General features: G+C 38.8%; 1 protein-coding gene across 1 annotated transcript in view; it reads right to left on the reverse strand.

Moving 5' to 3' along the window:
• LOC124255792 (voltage-gated hydrogen channel 1-like) overlaps positions 1 to 18,643 on the reverse strand; it is a gene marked incomplete at its 3' end in the record, with an annotated part of 36,813 nt that extends 18,170 nt beyond the window's left edge. Inside the window, 1 exon segment of the mRNA XM_046689717.1 lies at positions 18,591 to 18,643.
• Positions 18,644 to 23,850: the final 5,207 nt, after the last annotated feature.

The following is a 23,850-nucleotide window of genomic DNA, read 5'->3' on the forward strand; positions in this document are numbered from 1 at the left end:
AAGATACAAATAAGACATTATAGTTATTATACACGACTGTTATTGTGAAACACCAAGAAACCAAGTAAGACATTATAGTTATACAACGACTGTTATCGTGAGACTCCAAGATACCAAACAAGACATTACAGTTATACAACGACTATTGTCGTGAAACACCAAGATACCGGTAAGACATTACAGTTATACAACGACTGTTATCGTGAGACATCAAGAAACCAAGTAAGACATTACAGTTATACCACAACTGTTATTGTGAGACACCAAGATACCAATAAGACATTACAGTTATACCACGACTGTTATTGTGAGACACCAAGATACCAGTAAGACATTACAGTTATACCACAACTGTTATCGTGAGACACCAAGATACCAATAAGATATTACAGTTATACCACAACTGTTATCGTGAGACACCAAGATACCAGTAAGACATTACAGTTATACCACGATTGTTATCGTGAGACACCAAGATACCAATAAGACATTACAGTTATACCACAGCTATTATCGTGAGACACCAAGATACCGGTAAGACATTACAGTTATACCACGAGTGTTATCGTGAGACACCAAGATACCAATAAGACATTACAGTTATACAACGACTGTTATCGTGAAACTCCAAGAAACCAAACAAGACATTATAGTTATACAACGACTGTTATTGTGAAACACCAAGAAACCAAACAAGACATTATGGTTATAGTTGAAACTACAAGACACGACTGTTATTGTGAAACACCAAGAAACCAAACAAGACATTACAGTTATACCACGACTGTTATTGTGAGACACCAAGAAACCAACAAGACATTACAGTTATACAACGACTGTTATCGTGAAACTCAAAGAAACCAAGATACCAACAACGACATTACAGTTATACAACGACTGTTATCGTGAAAGACCAAGAAACCAAGTAAGACATTACAGTTATACAACGACTGTTATTGTGAGACACCAAGATACCAAACAAGACATTACAGTTATACCACGACTGTTATCGTGAGACACCAAGATACCAATAAGACATTACAGTTATACCACAACTGTTATCGTGAGACACCAAGATACCAGTAAGACATTACAGTTATACCACGACTGTTATCGTGAGACACCAAGATACCAATAAGACATTACAGTTATACCACGACTGTTATCGTGAGACACCAAGATACCAGTAAAGACATTACAGTTATACCACGACCGTTATCGTGAGACACCAAGATACCAATAAGACATTACAGTTATACCACGACTGTTATCGTGAGACACCAAGATACCAGTAAGACATTACAGTTATACCACAGCTACTATTGTGACGCACCAAGATACCAATAAGACATAACAGTTATACCACGAGTGTTATCGTTAGACACCAAGATACCAATAAGGCATTACAGTTATACAACGACTGTTATTGTGAAACTCCAAGAAACCAAACAAGACTTTATAGTTATACAACGACTGTTATTGTGAAACTCCAAGAAACCAAAGAAGACATTATGGTTATACAACGACTGTTATCGTGAAACTCCAAGAAACCAAACAAGACATTATGGTTATACAACGACTGTTATCGTGAAACTCCAAGAAACCAAACAAGACATTATGGTTATATAACGACTGTTATTGTGAAACTCCAAGAAACCAAATAGGACAATATAGTTATACAACGACTGTTATTGTGAAACTCCAAGAAACCAAACAAGACATTATGGTTATACCACGACTGTTATTGTTATTGTGAAACACCAAGATTGTGAAAACCAACAAGACATTACAGTTATACAACGACTGTTATTGTGAAACTCAAGAAACCAAACAAGACATTATAGTTATACAACGACTGTTATTGTGAAACTCCAAGAAACCAAACAAGACATTACTGGTTATACCACGACTGTTATTGTGAAACTCCAAGAAACCAAACAAGGACATTACAGTTATACAACGACTGTTATTGTGAAACTCCAAGAAACCAAACAAGACATTATAGTTATACAACGACTGTTATTGTGAAACTCCAAGAAACCAAACAAGACATTACAGTTATACAACGACTGTTATTGTGAAACTCCAAGAAACCAACCACAAGACATTATGGTTATACAACGACTGTTATTGTGAAACTCCAAGAAACCAAACAAGACATTACAGTTATACAACGACTGTTATTGAGAGACTCCAAGAAACCAAACAAGACATTATAGTTATACAACGACTGTTATTGTGAAACTCCAAGAAACCAAACAAGACATTACAGTTATACAACGACTGTTATTGTGAAACTCCAAGAAACCAAACAAGACATTATAGTTATACAACGACTGTTATTGTGAAACTCCAAGAAACCAAACAAGACATTACAGTTATACAACGACTGTTATTGTGAAACTCCAAGAAACCAAATAAGACATTATAGTTATACATACGACTGTTATGTGAGACTCCAAGATACCAAACAAGACATTACAGTTATACCACGACTGTTATTGTGAGACTCCAAGAAACCAAACAAGACATTATGGTTATACAACGACTGTTATTGTGAAACTCCAAGAAACGTGAGGACAATATAGTTATACAACGACTGTTATTGTGAAACTCCAAGAAACCAAACAAGACATTATGGTTATACAACGACTGTTATTGTGAAACTCCAAGAAACCAAACAAGACATTACAGTTATACAACGACTGTTATTGTGAAAAACCAACAAATGGTTAAACAAGACATTATGGTTATACAACGACTGTTATTGTGAAACTCCAAGAAACCAAGTAAGACATTACAGTTTATACAACGACTGTTATCATGTGAAACTCCAAGATACCAAACAAGACATTACAGTTATACCACAACTGTTATTGTGAGACACCAAGATACCAAATAAGACATTACAGTTATACCACAACTGTTATTGTGAGACACCAAGATACCAATAAGACATTACATATTACAGTTATACCACGACTGTTATCGTGAGACACCAAGATACCAATAAGACATTACAGTTATACCACAGCTACTATTGTGAGGCACCAAGATACCAATAAGACATTACATATTACAGTTATACCACGACTGTTATCGTGAGACACCAAGATACCAGTAAGACATTACAGTTATACCACACTGTTATTGTGAAACCAAGAAACCAATAAGACATAACAGTTATACCAACGAGTGTTATCGTTAGAAACTCCAAGATACCAATAAGGCATTACAGTTATACAACGACTGTTATTGTGAAACTCCAAGAAACCAAACAAGACATTATAGTTATACAACGACTGTTATTGTGAAACTCCAAGAAACCAAACAAGACATTATGGTTATACAACGACTGTTATTGTGATAACTCCAAGAAACCAAGAAACCAAACAAGACATTACGAGTTATACAACGACTGTTATTCGTGAGAAACTCAAGAAACCAAACAAGACATTATAGTTATACAACGACTGTTATTGTGAAACTCCAAGAAACCAAATAAGACATTATAGTTATACAACGACTGTTATTGTGAAACTCCAAGAAACCAAACAAGACATTACAGTTATACAACGACTGTTATTGTGAAACTCCAAGAAACCAAACAAGACATTATAGTTATACAACGACTGTTATTGTGAAACTCCAAGAAACCAAACAAGACATTATGGTTATACAACGACTGTTATTGTGAAACTCCAAGAAACCAAAATAAGACATTACAGTTATACAACGACTGTTATCGTGAAACTCCAAGAAACCAAACAAGACATTATGGTTATACCACGACTGTTATTGTGAAACTCCAAGAAACCAAATAAGACATTATAGTTATACAACGACTGTTATTGTGAAACTCCAAGAAACCAAACAAGACATTATGGTTATACCACGACTGTTATTATTGTGAAACGACAAGAAACCAAACAAGACATTATGGTTATACAACGACTGTTATTGTGAAACTCCAAGAAACCAAACAAGACATTATAGTTATACCACGATGTTATTGAGAGACTCCAAGACACCAAACAAGACATTATGGTTATACAACGACTGTTATTGTGAAACTCCAAGAAACCAAACAAGACATTATGGTTATACAACGACTGTTATTGTGAAACTCCAAGAAACCAAACAAGACATTACAGTTATACAACGACTGTTATTGTGAAACTCCAAGAAACCAAACAAGACATTATAGTTATACAACGACTGTTATTGTGAAACTCCAAGAAACCAAACAAGACATTACAGTTATACAACGACTGTTATTGTGAAACTCCAAGAAACCAAACAAGACATTATAGTTATACAACGACTGTTATTGAAACTCCAAGAGACATTATAGTTATACAACGACAAGAAACCAAGAAACCAAACAAGACATTACAGTTATACAACGACTGTTATTGTGAAACTCCAAGAAACCAAACAAGACATTATATATACAACGACTGTTATTGTACTCCAAGAAACCAAACGACTGTTATCGTGATTGCATCAAGAAACCAAATAAGACATTACAGTTATACAACGACTGTTATTGTGAAACTCCAAGAAACCAAATAAGACATTACAGTTATACAACGACTGTTATTGTGAAACATCAAGAAACCAAACAAGACATTATAGTTATACAACGACTGTTATTGTGAAACTCCAAGAAACCAAACAAGACATTATGGTTATACAACGACTTTTATTGTGAAACTCCAAGAAACCAAACCAGACATTACAGTTATACAACGACTGTTATCGTGAAACTCCAAGAAACCAAACAAGACATTATAGTTATACAACGACTGTTATTGTGAAACTCCAAGAAACCAAACAAGACATTACAGTTATACAACGACTGTTATTGTGAAACTCCAAGAAACCAAAGAAGACATTATGGTTATACCACGATTGTTATTGTGAAACTCGAAGAAACCAAACAAGACATTATGGTTATACCAACGACTGTTATTGTGAAACTCCAAGAAACCAAACAGGACAATATAGTTATACAACGACTGTTATTGTGAAACTCCAAGAAACCAAACAAGACATTATGGTTATACAACGACTTTTATTGTGAAACTCCAAGAAACCAAACCAGACATTACAGTTATACAACGACTGTTTTTGTGAAACTCCAAGAAACCAAACAAGACTTTATAGTTATACAACGACTGTTATTGTGAAACTCCAAGAAACCAAATAAGACATTACAGTTATACCACAACTCTTATTGTGAGACACCAAGATACCAATAAAACATTACATATTACAGTTATACCACAACTGTTATCGTGAGGCACCAAGATACCAATAAGATATTACAGTTATTCCACAGCTACTATTGTGAGGCACGGAGATACCAATAAGACATTACATATTACAGTTATACCACGACAGTCATCGTGAGACACCAAGATACCAGTAAGACATTACAGTTATACCACAGCTACTATTGTGACGCACCAAGATACCAATAAGACATAACAGTTATACCACGAGTGTTATCGTTAGACACCAAGATACCAATAAGGCATTACAGTTATACAACGACTGTTATTGAGAAACTCCAAGAAACCAAACAAGACTTAATAGTTATACAACGACTGTTATTGTGAAACTCCAAGAAACCAAACAAGACATTATGGTTATACAACGACTGTTATTGTGAAACTCCAAGAAACCAAACAAGACATTATGGTTATACAACGACTGTTATCGTGAAACTCCAAGAAACCAAACAAGACATTATGGTTATACAACGACTGTTATCGTGAAACTCCAAGAAACCAAACAAGACATTACGGTTATATAACGACTGTTATTGTGAAACTCCAAGAAACCAAATAGGACAATATAGTTATACAACGACTGTTATTGTGAAACTCCAAGAAACCAAACAAGACATTATGGTTATACCACGATTGTTATTGTGAAACTCCAAGAAACCAAACAAGACATTATGGTTATCAAACGACTGTTATTGTGAAACTCCAAGAAACCAAACAGGACAATATAGTTATACAACGACTGTTATTGTGAAACTCCAAGAAACCAAACAAGACATTATGGTTATACAACGACTTTTATTGTGAAACTCCAAGAAACCAAACCAGACATTACAGTTATACAACGACTGTTTTTGTGAAACTCCAAGAAACCAAACAAGACATTATAGTTATACAACGACTGTTATTGTGAAACTCCAAGAAACCAAACAAGACATTACAGTTATACAACGACTGTTATCGTGAAACTCCAAGAAACCAAAGAAGACATTATGGTTATATAACGACTGTTATCGTGAAACTCCAAGAAACCAAACAAGACATTATGGTTATACAACGACTGTTATCGTGAAACTCCAAGAAACCAAACAAGACATTATAGTTATACAACGACTGTTATTGTGAAACTCCAAGAAACCAAACAAGACATTATAGTTATACAACGACTGTTATTGTGAAACTCCAAGAAACCAAACAGGACAATATAGTTATACAACGACTGTTATTGTGAAACTCCAAGAAACCAAACAAGACATTATGGTTATACAACGACTGTTATTGTGAAACTCCAAGAAACCAAACAAGACATTATGGTTATACAACGACTGTTATTGTGAAACTCCAAGAAACCAAACAAGACATTATAGTTATACAACGACTGTTATTGTGAAACTCCAAGAAACCAAACAAGACATTATGGTTATACCACGACTGTTATTGTGAGAGACACCAAGAAACCAAACAAGACATTACAGTTATACAACGACTGTTATTGTGAAACTCCAAGAAACCAAACAAGACATTATAGTTATACAACGACTGTTATTGTGAAACTCCAAGAAACCAAACAAGACATTATGGTTATACCACGACTGTTATTGTGAAACTCCAAGAAACCAAACAAGACATTATAGTTATACCACGATTGTTATTGTGAAACTCCAAGAAACCAAACAAGACATTATGGTTTTACAACGACTGTTATTGTGAAACTCCAAGAAACCAAACAAGACATTATGGTTATACCACGATTGTTATTGTGAAACTCAAAGAAACCAAACAAGACATTATGGTTATACAACGACTGTTATTGTGAAACTCCAAGAAACCAAACAGGACAATATACTTTAGACTAACAACTAGTCTCTGAAATGAACATATTTTACTGAAAAAAGTTCATAGTAAAAACAAAATATATATAATGAAAAGGAGCCCTGAGACTTTCTTCATTTTCAGAGACTAAACAAATCTGCAGAGGGATAATTTCTTGGAATTTCACAACATGTACAAAGATTCTTATCACCCACTACTGCTTTAATTGTGTGTGACAGGAATATTTACTGCCCCCACTGCCTCCCAGTCCTACTGCCAGTGGTGTGGGCCAATTTGGGGTAATGAGTATCAAGTGTCGCCAAATCTATTTTGAGAGCAAGCAGGGATACCAGCTAAGGGTAGCATCTCTTGATATTCCTATGGCTGGACAACTGGATCTCAAAAAAAAAAATCCAAAGTTATTTATATTCTCGAAAATCCAAAGGTTGTGTCTGCACTATATGTGGAAGTTTAATGGATGTTGCATATATATATATAGTGTAACAAGCAGAAAAAGTCATCAATATCCCCCGCAATGGCAAAATACTCTTCATGTATATATCAGTTAGTTATGACTATGTCAAATGTTTTGGTGTGTATATAGCAGTGAGTGAGTGAGTTTAGTTTTATGCCACACTCAGCAATATTCCAGCTGTCTGTAAATAATAGAATCTGGACAAGATAATCCAGTGATCAACAGCATGAGCATCAATCTACACGAATGGGATGCAATGATATGTGTCAACAAAGTCTGTGACTATATTACAAAGTGGAAGGAGAGTATTGAAAGGTTTTTAAGTTTTGCTCCGGAAAAGAGCACTACCACCAATTTCAATCTATGTCAAACTTGTTGCCATGGAAACACAAAATAGTTTTATTCAGAAATCCAAAACTACCAAAAGGCACCAGTATATCACCAGACCTATCTATGTGCCAAATCTGGGTCTAAACCCCAAAAGGCACATCTATGGATCATACTTGACATATGTTCCAAGTTTGATGAAGCTTGCATGTATAGTTTGGGAGATCTGCTCTGGACAAGATGACATCCTCATAGTCACAGCCTAAGTCATGTTTCCATGGAAACAGCAAAAAAATATAATTCATATCTGGGTCTAACCATCAAATGGCACATTTATGGATCATGTTTGATAGGTGTACCAAGTTTAGCATGTGTACCAAGTCCCGTTTCCATGGAACCGCAAAAAATAGAATTCATATCTGGGTCTAACCATCACATGGCACATTTATGGATCATGCTTGATATGTGTACCAAGTTTGATGAAGCTAGCATGTATAATTTAGGAGATTTGCTTCGGACAAGATGACATTCTCATAGACACAGCCTAAGTCATGTTTCCATGGAAACAACACATTCATATCTGGGTCTAACCCAGGGATCATGGTCGACATGTGTACCAAGTTTGGTTAAGCTATCACAAATAGTTTAGGAGATAAGCTTCGGACAAAGCGTGACGGACGCAGGGACGGACGGAACTCGTTTCTATATTGCGGGGGATAACAATATGTCATCAGATCCCCATGACAATGTCTTTTCAAAGTTTATGGGTAAAGTCACAAATGCCTACATCGTTGAGGTACACTGCTTTGAGCCTAATGATTTATATTTCTCTGTTTGTCTCTTCATCATGCAAATCAAGGATGACACAACAATAACAGTAGCATGGCTTGTATTTTCTACTGACTTGTCTGAATAGGGAGAATTTCGAAAGTCAGTGATTTTCCACTCCTGGGTGGAGAACGAAACAACACATCTTCACCACTTAAGTACTTTTCAATCATTGTATTCTGATTTGGATGAATGCTATGTATATTTAGTAATTTACTTTCATCCTCATAAAAGTTCCAATTCATTTTTACCCTGAGATGGAAAACTGTTCGAAATGATCCCCTCTCCTCGCCAGTGTAAAATGAAACAGTTAAAGAAAATACTCAGATTTTATAAGTCATCAGGTCTCATATGTAATCACACATGTTGTTTGTCTGGAGTGAGAGGACAGGCAGAAGCAGGAGGTCTTGGCTCAGTGTGGGGTCTTGGGGAGTGGTGGGGGAGGCTCCCCATGAGTTAATATTAAACACTAGTGACAGCTAGAGATCAACTGATAATTACAAGCCATATTCTGGCTTGTGAATTCAGCAGATTGGTACAGACCCTGAAGCTGAGGAAATCTAGACTTGCCACATTTTCTAGACTTGCGTGGGCTTTCTTGATATGTTTGCTTCAGGGTCTGTACGAGACAAGAAACCAAACAAGACATTATGGTTATACCACAACTGTTATTGTGAAACTCCAAGAAACAAAACAGGACAATATAGTTATACAACGACTGTTATTGTGAAACTCCAAGAAACCAAACAAGACATTATGGTTATACCACGATTGTTATTGTGAAACTCCAAGAAACCAAACAAGACATTATGGTTATACCACAACTGTTATTGTGAAACTCCAAGAAACAAAACAGGACAATATAGTTATACAACGACTGTTATTGTGAAACTCCAAGAAACCAAACAAGACATTATGGTTATACAACGACTTTTATTGTGAAACTCCAAGAAACCAAACCAGACATTACAGTTATACAACGACTGTTTTTGTGAAACTCCAAGAAACCAAACAAGACTTTATAGTTATACAACGACTGTTATTGTGAAACTCCAAGAAACAAAACAAGACATTACAGTTATACAACGACTGTTATCGTGAAACTCCAAGAAACCAAAGAAGACATTATGGTTATATAACGACTGTTATTGTGAAACTCCAAGAAACCAAACAGGACAATATAGTTATACAACGACTGTTATTGTGTGACTCCCAGAAACCAAACTAGACATTATGGATATACAACGACTGTTATTGAAAGACTCCAAGAAACCAAACAAGACATTATGGTTATACAACGACTGTTATCGTGAAACTCCAAGAAACCAAACAGGACAATATAGTTATACAACGACTGTTATTGTGAAACTCCAAGAAACCAAACAAGACATTTTGGTTATACCACGTCTGTTATTGAGAGACACCACCAACAACAAAGACGTTACTGCTATAAAACAACTGTTATTGTGAAACTCCAAGAAACCAAACTAGACATTATGGTTTTACAACGACTGTTATTGTGAAACTCCAAGAAACCAAACAAGACATTATGGTTATACCACGACTGTTATTGAGAGACTCCAAGAAATCAAACAAGACATTATAGTTATACCACGATTGTTATTGTGAAACTCCAAGAAACCAAACAAGACATTATGGTTTTACAACGACTGTTATTGTGAAACTCCAAGAAACCAAACAAGACATTATGGTTATGCAACGACTGTTATCGTGAAACTCCAAGACACCAAAGAAGACATTATGGTTATACCACGACTGTTATTGAGAGACACCAACAACAACAAAGACGTCACTGCTATAAAACGAGTGTCATTGAGAGACACTAACAAACCAAACAAGACGTTACTGCTATAAAACGAGTGTCATTGAGAGACACTAACAAACCAAACAAGACGTTACTGCTATAAAACGAGTGTCATTGAGAGACACTAACAAACCAAACAAGACGTTACTGCTATAAAACGATTGTCATTGAGAGACACTAACAAACCAAACAAGACGTTACTGCTATAAAACGATTGTCATTGAGAGACACTAACAAACCAAACAAGACGTTACTGCTATAAAACGAGTGTCATTGAGAGACACTAACAAACCAAACAAGACATTACTGCTATAAAACGAGTGTCATTGAGAGACACTAACAAACCAAACAAGACGTTACTGCTATAAAACGAGTGTCATTGAGAGACACTAACAAACCAAACAAGATGTTACTGCTAGACCACGAGGGTTATGCTCGACCTTCCAGTTGTAACCCATAGTTCCCTACCCACGTGTACCTGATATTTGATAGTATCCTCGTCCTGGCAGACACGTCGCTGTAGGACATCCATTACAGGAAACACGACAGCCCTTCCACAACACTCATGACCGTTTAACATTTCCATCAGACAAATCAATATGTTGTGACTATGTCTTCAATGTCTATGATATTGAGAGAGAGAGAGAGAGAGAGAGAGAGAGAGAGAGAGAGAGAGAGAGAGAGAGAGAGAGAGAGAGAGAGAGAGAGAGAGAGAGAGATGTTTATCTACGTACAACATAAACGTGAAGCAAAGCAAACAGTAACACGAACCAGAATCCTGTGATTTTATTTCCTAGTTTCCAAACCCCCTCCTCTCCCCCGCCCCTACGCATAGATGATAGCGGCATGAGAGGGTTCCATTATTTCTTCATTAGCTATAAACATCTTCCTACCTCGCATTTGTCGTGTCATTGTACCCCAGTTACGTTGATCGAGTCGCGTGATTGGGTTGTCCCGACTGTACTGACCGCCTTCATACAGCTGAAGAATTGCTGAGTGTGGCGTAAAACAACAAATAAACACAGCCCAAAAAAGATTTAGCAGAAATATTTGTGTAACGTTGCTTAATTGTTATGATAGATCAGCACGAATATTTCCATCGATTTTTCAGTGGTACGTCTAAAGCATTTGATAGCGTTTGACGTAAGGGTTTATTATACAATTTAAAATATAAGTAATATGTTATGAATTATTACCAAAAGGTAAGATATGGTTCAAACATAGATGAAACTTACGCATACGTAGATGATACTTAATTTTGCGCATTAAAGATTAATCATCTAGCATCTAGTATCGCACTGTCGACTTGGTAGCCATATTTCCTCCATATATTTAATCGATAATAGTTCCCGGTTAGTTTTATGTAACCTCTGGTTTAACTTATAATGGCCGATTTGGTTGACTTTCAGCCTTGATGTGTCTTTAGTGAAGCATATCAGGACATTCACTGAAGTCACTCTTCATTTCAATTTGTCGAATTTGTGTTGAATGAATTTCTTTGAGTATGTTTTTCATTTTAACGCTGATATATTGAAATGATTTTAGTTGTAAAAGTACAGAAAAGACCAGATGAAAAGAAACCATATGCATATAATATATTATTGTATAAACTCAATCCAGCGTTTGTTTAAAGATATCTAACTATACTAGGGTCCTGGCTTCTCAACACACTATCACGCTCCCGGTAACGATTTTGATTTGTTTATCTATGAAAGTGATGAAAGTCTTTTCTGCATGGATGCAAGTATAATCTACGTAGAATATAACTACAATTTCACTAAAAGAGATGGAGAGACTGAGGGGGAGAAAGTGAACAGTGCGGAAATATGTCTGCGCTTCGCCTGCGACAGCCGACATTAACCAGCAAAACATGTTTTCTTCTGCATGATGCAACATACTAAGTAACTATTGTTTGTCGTAGAAGTATTTCATAAGTTTAATTTTTACAATTTTTAATTAACAGTTTACTTTAATATTTGGTCTATTTGAATTAGTGTTCTGGAAAGTAAATGGGAGATATAGGTAATAGAATTCAAAGCATATACATTTCTGGGTTTGTTTGTTTGTTTTTAAAAAAACAAAACAAATTTGAAGCATGTCACTACGGAAGCGTAGTAGTGCCACGGTGAAAAAAAAATGTGTCACTATCCCTATAGTAAGACTAAATAGGACTGAATAACTCCTACGTAGGAGATAGTATCTCCTACGTAGGAGTTATTAAGTCCTATTTAGACTTACTATCTCCTACATTGTACTTAATATATCCTTTTTAAGGTTCGGATTATGAGGTATGGTTATTAAGTTGAGAATGTTTGGCTATGCAGGACGTTAGGTAGTAGAAATGTGAGTCAGTGAATATTCATGACACTAACACAGTGTTACTATACAGTGTTACTGTGCGTGTATTACGTTAGGGTGACGTGGACCCTGTTCTAATTGCAGTTATGGAGGTTTGGGAATGGTTATGTTGAATCTATCATACATACATCTATTCACACACACACACACACACACACAGAGAGAGAGGTAGGTGGGGATTGGGGTGAGGTTCTGATATGAAACTCGGGTTATAACACGACCTCCGCAAGTTGTTGCTTGTCTTCAGATGGGGCTAGGTAGGATCGGATGCAACGCTCGTTTGCGGCTCGTTTTTTTCGTAATCGTTTACAGGTTGACTTGACTGGGGTGGAAAAGTGTTGAGTGCGGCGTAACACAATACGAAATTAAAAAAGGCAAAGGATTGTCATTATAGTTATTTTTATAATTATAAGGGGATACGTACACATAGATTGCCACCGATAGTCTAAGACACGTCTGTACACGCAGATTATGATTCATGTGCAACGACCTCTGAAATATCCAACCCATAATAGTAAAGTGTAACAAAGTGCAACATACAACAGTGAACTAACTGCAACGCGTAATAGTAGAGCAAACTGAACGCAAGGCAGTAAAGTATATCAGTCGGTCCAACACACTCCTGTGCAACAATTAGTTGAACACATGACTCTAATAGTGAAGGAAACAGTAGACTCTAATAGTAAATGAAACACATGATAGTAGACTCTAACAGTAAATAAAACACATAACTGTAGATTCTAATAGTGAATGAAACGAATGACTATAGACTCTAACAATGACTGAAACAGTGAAACAGGAGATTGTGTGCGTGTCTGGGGATTTAAGTCGACCGTTTCAGGTTAATGTATATATGCGTATATCGATTATCTCCTACAGGAGATATTAAGTACTACGCATGGGATACTAAGTCCTACGTGGGAGATACTAAGTTCTACGTAGGAGATACTAAGTCCTACGTAGGAGATACTATGTCCTACGTAGGAGATACTAAGTCCTACATAGGAGATATTATGTCCTACCTAGGAGATAATAAGTCCTACGTAGAAGATACTAAGTCCTACTAGGAGATATAAAGTACTACGTAGGATATACCAAGTCCTACGTAGGAGAGAAAGTCCTACGTAAGTCCTACGTAGGAGATACTATGTCCTACCTAGGAGATAATAAGTCCTACGTAGAAGATACTAAGTCCTACGTAGGAGATATTAAGTACTACGTACGGATATACCAAGTCCTACGTAGGAGATGGTAAGTCCTACGTAGGAGATAATAAGTCCTACGTAGAAGATACTAAGTCCTACGTAGGAGATATTAAGTACTACGTAGGATATACCAAGTCCTACGTAGGAGATACTATGTCCTACGTAGGAGATAGGATGTTCTACGTAGGAGATACTAAGTCCTACATAGAAGATACTAAGTCCTACGTAGGAGATATTAAGTACTACATAGGATATACCAAGTCCTACGTAGGAGATGGTAAGTCCTACGTAGGAGATAATAAGTACTACGTAGGATATACCAAGTCCTACGTAGGAGATAGTATGTTCTACGTAGGAGATACTAAGTCCTACGTAGGAGATACTATGTCCTACGTAGGAGATAGGATGTTCTACGTAGGAGATACTAAGTCCTACGTAGGAGATACTATGTCCTACGTAGGAGATACTAAGTCCTACGTAGGAGATACTATGTCCTACGTAGGATATATTAAGTACTACGTAGGAGATAGTAAGGCCAAAAACATTTTTCACCGTGGCCCTACTGCGATATGTTAGTTGTTCCGTTATTATGTTAAAGCACTGACATATGTACTTTTTGTTAGAAGTTTACCGCAGTTATTGGAGGTGCCAACGACATGTGGTCTTAATAAGGTACTACGCGCGTTTTACTGTAGAGATGCCGTGTTTGTCCAATTGAGTTTACAAAACATGTAATCACTTGATAGTCAAACAAGGGGGCAGGTGTAAACGAGGCAATGTCGAGCAGCCATGTAGCTGAACAAATCTAGTTATGATAGAGTCCACCACCAACTGCTCACTAATAGATAGCTACGAATCCCACTATCAACAATGTCGTTCTACAGTCCGATGCTCATGCTGCACCTTCCGTTACAACCTCCGTCAAATTACAGATCTAAGATCTTCATTATGGTCATATTCCCCATAACTAGTTACACTAAACACAACCACATCTCAGATATAAGCTGTTGTGACCGAGACTGATAAACCCATATTGCCCAGTGCAGCGAAGTTTTTCTCTCGCGGGGTAGTATCTCTCCACCCCTTGATCTGTTTGATTCACGATTCAGCAGTTGCTGAGGAACAATGAAGACATACCTTTATGGAGGCGACGTTTCAGTATAGATACTTATACCGTGGTCAAGCAAGAGACTCCACCTCGATCTTCTCATCTGAAGATCCAGTTTTATGAACCTACTGCTGATTGCAGTGTCATAATTAATAAGGGGCTATTACGATCAATCATCCTGCATGAGATTTTAATCCAATGTATCATTGACGTCTTGAGCCCTGTGACGAACCTCTGATCCACTCAACATACTTCTAGGGAAATAGTGACGATGAAAATGTAAGAATGAAAGTGCCCACCCCAAAAGTGTATCGTTTATAACATGGCCAGTATGACGAAAACTAAATTTATTATCTGCCAAAAGGTCTGTATCAGTTTGGGATAAATTCGAATAAACTGGACTTGGACTTATATAACTGATTGCGGGCTCTGCATTGAAGCTTGAGAACGTTCTCTCAAAGGCGGACGGGGGAATGGTTGATATCCCCTGTAAATACTGTTCTTCACATTACAGGACAAAGTCGATGTATTATATGAAGCGTAACTCGTGAAGCTAAACGATGATGGGGAAACAGCACAAGAACGGACAGAAATAACGTTCCAGGATCAGTGACACTGAACATTAACAGCAGTGCCCCCTCTGGTTAGAGCAGTACTACCGTGGGTTAAATGAGATGACCTTGAACAACAGTACTACCGTCGGTTAAACAAGATGACCTCGAACAGCAGTACTACCGTTGGTTAAACAAGTTGACCTTGAACAGCAGTACTACCGTTGGTTAAACAAGTTGACCTCGAACAGCAGTACTACCGTTGGTTAAACAAGTTGACCATGAACAGCAGTACTACCGTTGGTTAAACAAGTTGACCTTGAACAGCAGTACTACCGTTGGTTAAACAAGTTGACCATGAACAGCAGTACTACCGTTGGTTAAACAAGTTGACCTTGAACAGCAGTACTACCGTTGGTTAAACAAGTTGACCATGAACAGCAGCACTACCGTTGGTTAAACAAGTTGACTTTGAACAGCAGTACTACCGTTGGTTAAACAAATTGACCTTGAACAGCAGTACTACCGTTGGTTAAACAAGTTGACCTTGAACAGCAGTACTACCGTTGGTTAAACAAGATGACTTTGAACAGCAGTACTACCGTTGGTTAAACAAGTTGACCATGAACAGCAGTACTGCCGTTGGTTAAACAAGTTGACCATGAACAGCAGTACTACCGTTGGTTAAACAAGTTGACCTTGAACAGCAGTACTACCGTTGGTTAAACAAGTTGACCTTGAACAGCAGTACTACCGTTGGTTAAACAAGTTGACTAACAGCAGCAGTACACAGTACAGCCGTTGGTTAAAGGTGATAAATGAAAATTCAGGTTGTGCAGCAGCAGCAGACAATATATCAAATCGCCATACAAAACGTATTCTAATGCTCAAAATCTGGCAAATTTGACAAGAAGTTAAACTTCAGCTTCCTTTATGATGGTTAATTTGATATTGTTCAATACTGGGCAAATTGGTAGTAACTTTCACTGATTTGCCCGCCGGAGCTGGAAGCAAAAGAGACCAATGAAAACGCCTCACACCTTTCATCTTAAGACCAATGGGCTAAGATTCAGTCCACATTCCAACTGACACCGTTCCCTGTCTGTCAGTCAGGTCCAGCCTTTAGTGTCTTCATTTCACAACTTCTGGGTTACGACTGAGCATGATCTGTCAACGAACATTTCAAGAACGGCATGCGACTTTTCTCCACTGTTGTTTGATCAGTGTTACAACATTAATGTCGTAATTAAGCTCAAAGTGTTTATATTGTGGTTGACATGTAGAAGGCATCTCCAAATGTCAATCCTCGGTGACTGTACAGTATCAGATGCCCTTCCCTATCTAGACATTTACCTCTGTTTTATGTGGACATTTGACTTACGTTAATGTGTGTTTGTGACGGGTCTACGGGAGGAACAGGATACGCCCCATCTGTTTCCCAGCACCTATTATTATGACTCTTTGACAGAGTTTCATTAAAAACATGCTTATGCTATAGTCGGAATCGTATTATGGATTCTCCAGCAGAAATTCCGTATATATTTTGAAAAAAGTTTTGCTGCATTTTCTATCCTACATCGAATAATAAACTGTACCCTCTTTAACTCATGTGTCATTTGTATCTGCCAGATGAGTTGACGGGCCCCACAGGCAGCCCTGGCAGCCCCATTATGCACACTATGACATTCCACTAGTTTGCTGAAAAGCAGTTCAACAGTTGCAATTCAGTTTCATTTCTTTTGTCAGCATTGAGAGAGTTACAACTCATAGATGCTGAATGTCACTGGTGTAATGTTGCACTGAGATTGGCAGATATGCATTACAGCTGACTGTGTAATGAACAAGATCGGCGTTACACTGGTTGTGTGTTTCATGTCGATTTCTCCTGGCAAATGACACGTTACACGACAGGTTTCTCAGATTGTTATGTGCACTGTGAAATTGACTCGACATTATGTCAGCACGATGAATGCTTTGTTTCACTTACAAACTGACATGTATCGACAGGACTGATTACAAGGAATTTTCAACTGCCGTCATTTGTATCATACGCTGATTTGCTCAGTGTCCAACATGATGAATTCATCAATCGAAAAAGAGACGTGTATACCGTGAGAATTTGAAGATATAATTCTTTATATCATGTACTAATATCTGAATTACCGTGAGAGTATGATATTATGCCTCTGCACAGCTTGTTCTAATGTTGAATTATCGTACCCGTATGATATATTGTATCTTTGTATAGCATATGCTAATGATTGAATTGTCGTTCTGGAATGCTAATTATACGCTGTGTAGTATCAGTTGTACATGTACTTTAATTGCTGTTCGCTTATGAAAGTTTAACTGACATAATAACACCATACTCTAACGATTGCTATTGACGTAAAGTTCACTACATGATAAACAAGTTATTCTATATTCGTTCAGTCTTCACAGGTTTCCACATTTCCCCGTCCAGTACAATTATCATGAAACAACCTACCTTGACCGTATGATGTTTTTATCGGGTAGTTTTAGAGCAGGTAAGTGAGTGTAGTTTTATACTATTACATGACGGCCTGTTGGCCAGGTAAACCAGGAAGTGCCAAACCACGTGAGCAGCGCACTGCAATTACTCCTACCCATTGCAGTTATGTAACATCATAATGAGTGACACTACATAGGGTTTAATTCCGGTGTTAACCTGCAGGACACATTTGGCTACAGTAACCAACATCATGGGTTGTTAGCAACATGTAAACTATGGAGTTGACGAGTAGGTGATTCAACACGTAGGTAGACATTCTATGCACTTTACTTACCTTGACGTAACAGTACTGTGCCTGATAGCTGTAAACCCGTATCTAATCTGTCTGGTCCGCCAGATGTCCCTAACCCACTGACACACCTGTACTGATATACCGACTCAACGCTCCGTCATAGGCGGGTGCAATCTCCTCAGACCACGTCTTCCTACACGGGCTAGGGTTGCCTGATGACGCTGGAATGGCGACCGCGCTGTTATCATGTGACAACTTGACGACGTCTTGTCGGGTGTAATGAAATGGGTAGTTTATCTTAAGGTGCGTTTGCACCGGTCGAATGTGTATCTTACTTTTTCTGACTCGCAGATTTCTAATGTAGTTCTATTCAACTCTTTTAAAAAATGAAAACTTTTTCTCATAATACACAACTACTGCTTGGTATCTCAGTAATCTTATCTTCAAAAATTAATACATTTGCTAAGTCAGTAAAGTTTGGCATAAATATACAACATTTCAAACATGAAGGGAACATGCGGTATCAAATTCATTTCTTTCTTCAGTGTACATGGAAACAATTCTTTTTTACACAAAAAACTCACATTGTTTACAAACTGTTGCAGGGTTGCAGGGTGATTTAAGACATGATCAAATTTAACAACCGTTCTGTTAATTTTAGATTACACAAAAAACACATTAAATGTTTTGCTCTTCAGTTTACATGTTCTTGAACTACCCGGGGAATGAAACTCATTGTTTATTGAACTGAACTATGTTAGCGTATGTGAATTGTACATAAAGGCCGCGAAAAGTGTATATATACTGTGCTTAACAAAACCTGGGACATATGGACTGGCGCACATTGACGGCCAGAAGGGCGCACATGCCCGCCAGCAGACTGCTGGTTCTGTAACCCGCCATGAGAACTCTGCTCGATAGACGTCATCATCAACTGCAGTTTCAGCAGCAATCATCTCCTCGGTCCTAGTTGATTACTGAGGAGTGCAACACTCCATGATGTGTCGAAAGCTTGGCAAATATAACACACTGAGCATGCTGTGTTGTAAAGACTAACATCTGTCTCAAATATAACACAGTCTCTGAGCATCTAGTCTCTGAAATGTGCTGACTAACATCTAGTCTCTGAAATGTGCTGACTAACATCTAGTCTCTGAAATGTGCTGACTAACATCTAGTCTCTGAAATGTGCTGACTAACATCTAGTCTCTGAAATGTGCTGACTAACATCTAGTCTCTGAAATGTGCTGACTAACATCTAGTCTCTGAAATGTGCTGACTAACATCTAGTCTCTGAAATGTGCTGACTGACATCTAGTCTCTGAAATGTGCTGACTAACATCTAGTCTAGTCTCTGAAATGTGCTGAAATGTGCTGACTAACATCTAGTCTCTGAAATGTGCTGACTAACATCTAGTCTCTGAAATGTGCTGACTAACATCTAGTCTCTGAAATGTGCTGACTAACATCTAGTCTCTGAAATGTGCTGACTAACATCTAGTCTCTGAAATGTGCTGACTAACATCTAGTCTCTGAAATGTGCTGACTAACATCTAGTCTCTGAAATGTGCTGACTAACATCTAGTCTCTGAAATGTGCTGACTAACATCTAGTCTCTGAAATGTGCTGACTAACATCTAGTCTCTGAAATGTGCTGACTAACATCTAGTCTCTGAAATGTGCTGACTAACATCTAGTCTCTGAAATGTGCTGACTAACAATGTGCTGACTAGTCTCTGAAATGTGCTGACTAACATCTAGTCTCTGAAATGTGCTGACTAACATCTACATCTAGTCTCTCTGAAATGTGCTGACTAACATCTAGTCTCTGAAATGTGCTGACTAACATCTAGTCTCTGAAATGTGCTGACTAACATCTAGTCTCTGAAATGTGCTGACTAACATCTAGTCTCTGAAATGTGCTGACTAACATCTAGTCTCTGAAATGTGCTGACTAACATCTAGTCTCTGAAATGTGCTGACTAACATCTAGTCTCTGAAATGTGCTGACTAACATCTAGTCTCTGAAATGTGCTGACTAACATCTAGTCTCTGAAATGTGCTGACTAACATCTAGTCTCTGAAATGTGCTGACTAACATCTAGTCTCTGAAATGTGCTGACTAACATCTAGTCTCTGAAATGTGCTGACTAACATCTAGTCTCTGAAATGTGCTGACTAACAACATCTAGTCTCTGAAATGTGCTGACTAACATCTAGTCTCTGAAATGTGCTGACTGACATCTAGTCTCTGAAATGTGCTGACATCTAGTCTCTGAAATGAACATATTTTACAGAAAGGAAATGTTCCTAAATAATAATTATAAAAAATAATGAAAAGGAGTAGACACTTTCTTCATTTTCAGACCTAAACTGTGGTAATTCAGACTTTCCACATAAGCAAGACTCGCATTGGCTCTCTTGGAGATATTTGTTTAAGGGTCTGTTTGACAGACTAGTACTGGTATGATAAGAAATGCAGTCGTCTGTTCGCTGTGTGAGATGGGGTTGTAGACATGCCATCTGTGTGAGATGGGGTTTAAGCCATGCCATCTGTGTGAGATGGGATTGAGGCCATGCCATCTGTGTGAGTTGGGGTTGTAGACATGCCATCTGTGTGAGATGGGATTGAGGCCATGACATCTGTGTGAGATGGGGTTGTAGACATGCCATCTGTGTGAGATGGGGTTGTAGCCATGACATTTGTGAGATGGGGTTGTAGCCATGACAGATGTGTGAGATGGGGTTGATGGGGTTGTAGACATGTCATCTGTGTGAGAAGGGGTTGTAGCCATGCCATCTGTGTGAGATGAGATGGGATTAAAGCCATGCCATCTGTGTGAGATGGGATTAAGCCAGCCATCCATGACATCTGTGTGAGATGGGGTTGTAGCCATGACATCTGTGTGAGATGGGATTGAGGCCATGTCATCTGTGTGTGAGATGTTGAGGCCATGACATCTGTGTGAGATGGGGTTGTAGACATGCCATCTGTGTGAGATGGGGTTGTAGCCATGTCATCTGTGTGAGATGGGGTTGTAGCCATGTCATCTGTGTGAGAAGGGCTTGTAGCCATGCCATCTGTGTGAGATGGGATTAAAGCCATGCCATCTGTGTGAGATGGGGTTTAAGCCATGCCATCTGTGTGAGATGGGGTTGTAGACATGCCATCTGTGTGAGATGGGATTGTAGCCATGACATCTGTGTGAGATGGGGTTGTAGCCATGACATCTGTGTGAGATGGGATTGAGGCCATGTCATCTGTGTGAGAAGGGGTTGTAGCCATGTCATCTGTGTGAGATGGGGTTTAAGCCATGCCATCTGTGTGAGATGGGGTTGTAGCCATGTCATCTGTGTGAGATGGGGTTGTAGCCATGTCATCTGTGTGAGATGGGGTTGTAGCCGTGACATCTGTGTGAGATGGGGTGGTAGCCATGCCATCTGTGTGAGATGGGGTTGTAGCCATGCCATCTGTGTGAGATTGGGTGGTAGCCATGCCATCTGTGTGAGATGGGGTTGTAGCCATGTCATCTGTGTGAGATGGCGTTGAGGCCATGCCATCTGTGTGAGATGGGGTTGTAGCCATGTCATCTGTGTGAGATGGGGTTGTAGCCATTTCATCTGTGTGAGATTGGGTGGTAGCCATGCCATCTGTGTGAGGTGGGGTTGTAGCCATGTCATCTGTGTGAGATGGGGTTGTAGCCATGCCATCTGTGTGAGATGGGGTTGTAGCCATGTCATCTGTGTGAGACTGGGTGGTAGCCATGCCATCTGTGTGAGATGGGGTTGTAGCCATGTCATCTGTGTGAGATGGGGTTGTAGCCATGTCATCTGTGTGAGATGGGGTTGTAGCCATGTCATCTGTGTGAGATGGGGTTGTAGCCATGTCATCTGTGTGAGATGGGGTTGTAGCCATGCCATCTGTGTGAGATGGGGTTGTAGCCATGTCATCTGTGTGAGATGGGGTTGTAGCCATGACATTTGTGTGAGATGGGGATGTAGCCATGCCATCTGTGTGAGATGGGGTTTAAGCCATGGCATCTGTGTGAGATGGGGTTGTAGCCATGACAACTGTGTGAGATGGGGTTGTGGCCATGAGATCTGTGTGAGATGGGATTGTGGCCATGCGATCTGTGCGAGATGGGATTGTAGCCATGACATCTGTGTGATATGGGGTTGTAGCCATGACATCTGTGTGAGATGGGGTTGTTGCCATGACATCAGTATCACCGACCCAGACTGGGTTTGCCTTACTCTGGTGGATAACCAAGGTCATCCATGGTTAGAGTTTGTTGGGGCTTACATGAGAAACAAAGTACAGTTATAATAGTGTCCCATCTTGCGTACTCTGCACACTGAAGATATGAAATCTGACAAAGTTCTAAAGAAAAACGCTTCCTGATTTGAAAAGCAAAGGTCAAATTGCATTCTACAAAAATGGTAACCTGATCACGAAACCAGGTAATCCTGACAACTCGAGACCGGACAGGACGCGCAGATATGCCCATGCTACTAGACAAGAGACTTCAGCGTCTGCGTCTGCGTCTGCGTCAGCGTCTACACCGGGTCCGGAGTCAGGACATCGGCCTGGAGACCCCCCCCCCCTTTCTCATCGTCTGCTGACTGCATCGTCCCCATGGATGGGAGCTTAGGAGTCGGGCCGGCCCAGAACGACGACCTACAGCATAGCATACAGCAGGTTACTACGTTACAGTTACAGTATTAACTTTAGAGTCTTAACGTGGAATATAGAGGGTTTTCTGTCAAATGTCGATAACCCAGATTTTATTGCTTATATACAAAACTCTGTCTGGTAGAAACATTTCTGGATAATTTAACAGCAATAACTCAGTTCTCTGCTTACGACATGTACATATCTAAAGCACATAGAATAGCAAAGGCTGGAGGTGATCGTTTTGGTGACACACTCTAGCTAGTAAATGCCAACAAATTCCCCTAGATATAGACAATGTTGTCTGTATCAAACCAGATAAAGTACAGTTGGCAACAATAAAGATGTCCTTGTATTTGCAACATATGTTCCACCTATCGGCTCGACGTCTTATGTCGCAACTGACGCCAAAGATACCGATAGACCACATGGATCATTGATGTGACGTCATCATCTGCGGAGATTTGAACGCTCGTGTAGGTGGGCGTAACAACCCACCAGAGACATTCGACCATCATGGTCTAGACGAGGCTTTGTTCCCAGAAAAACTGTCTGTGGCAGTAAATGAGAGACAACCATGCAACTGTTTTGTAAACACATTTGGTCGTAAACTGATTGACTCATGCGTTT

The sequence above is a fragment of the Haliotis rubra genome, unplaced genomic scaffold (genome assembly GCF_003918875.1).
Source record: "Haliotis rubra isolate DU_JTF1 unplaced genomic scaffold, ASM391887v1 Scf61, whole genome shotgun sequence".
NCBI classification, from domain to species: Eukaryota; Metazoa; Mollusca; class Gastropoda; order Lepetellida; family Haliotidae; genus Haliotis; species Haliotis rubra.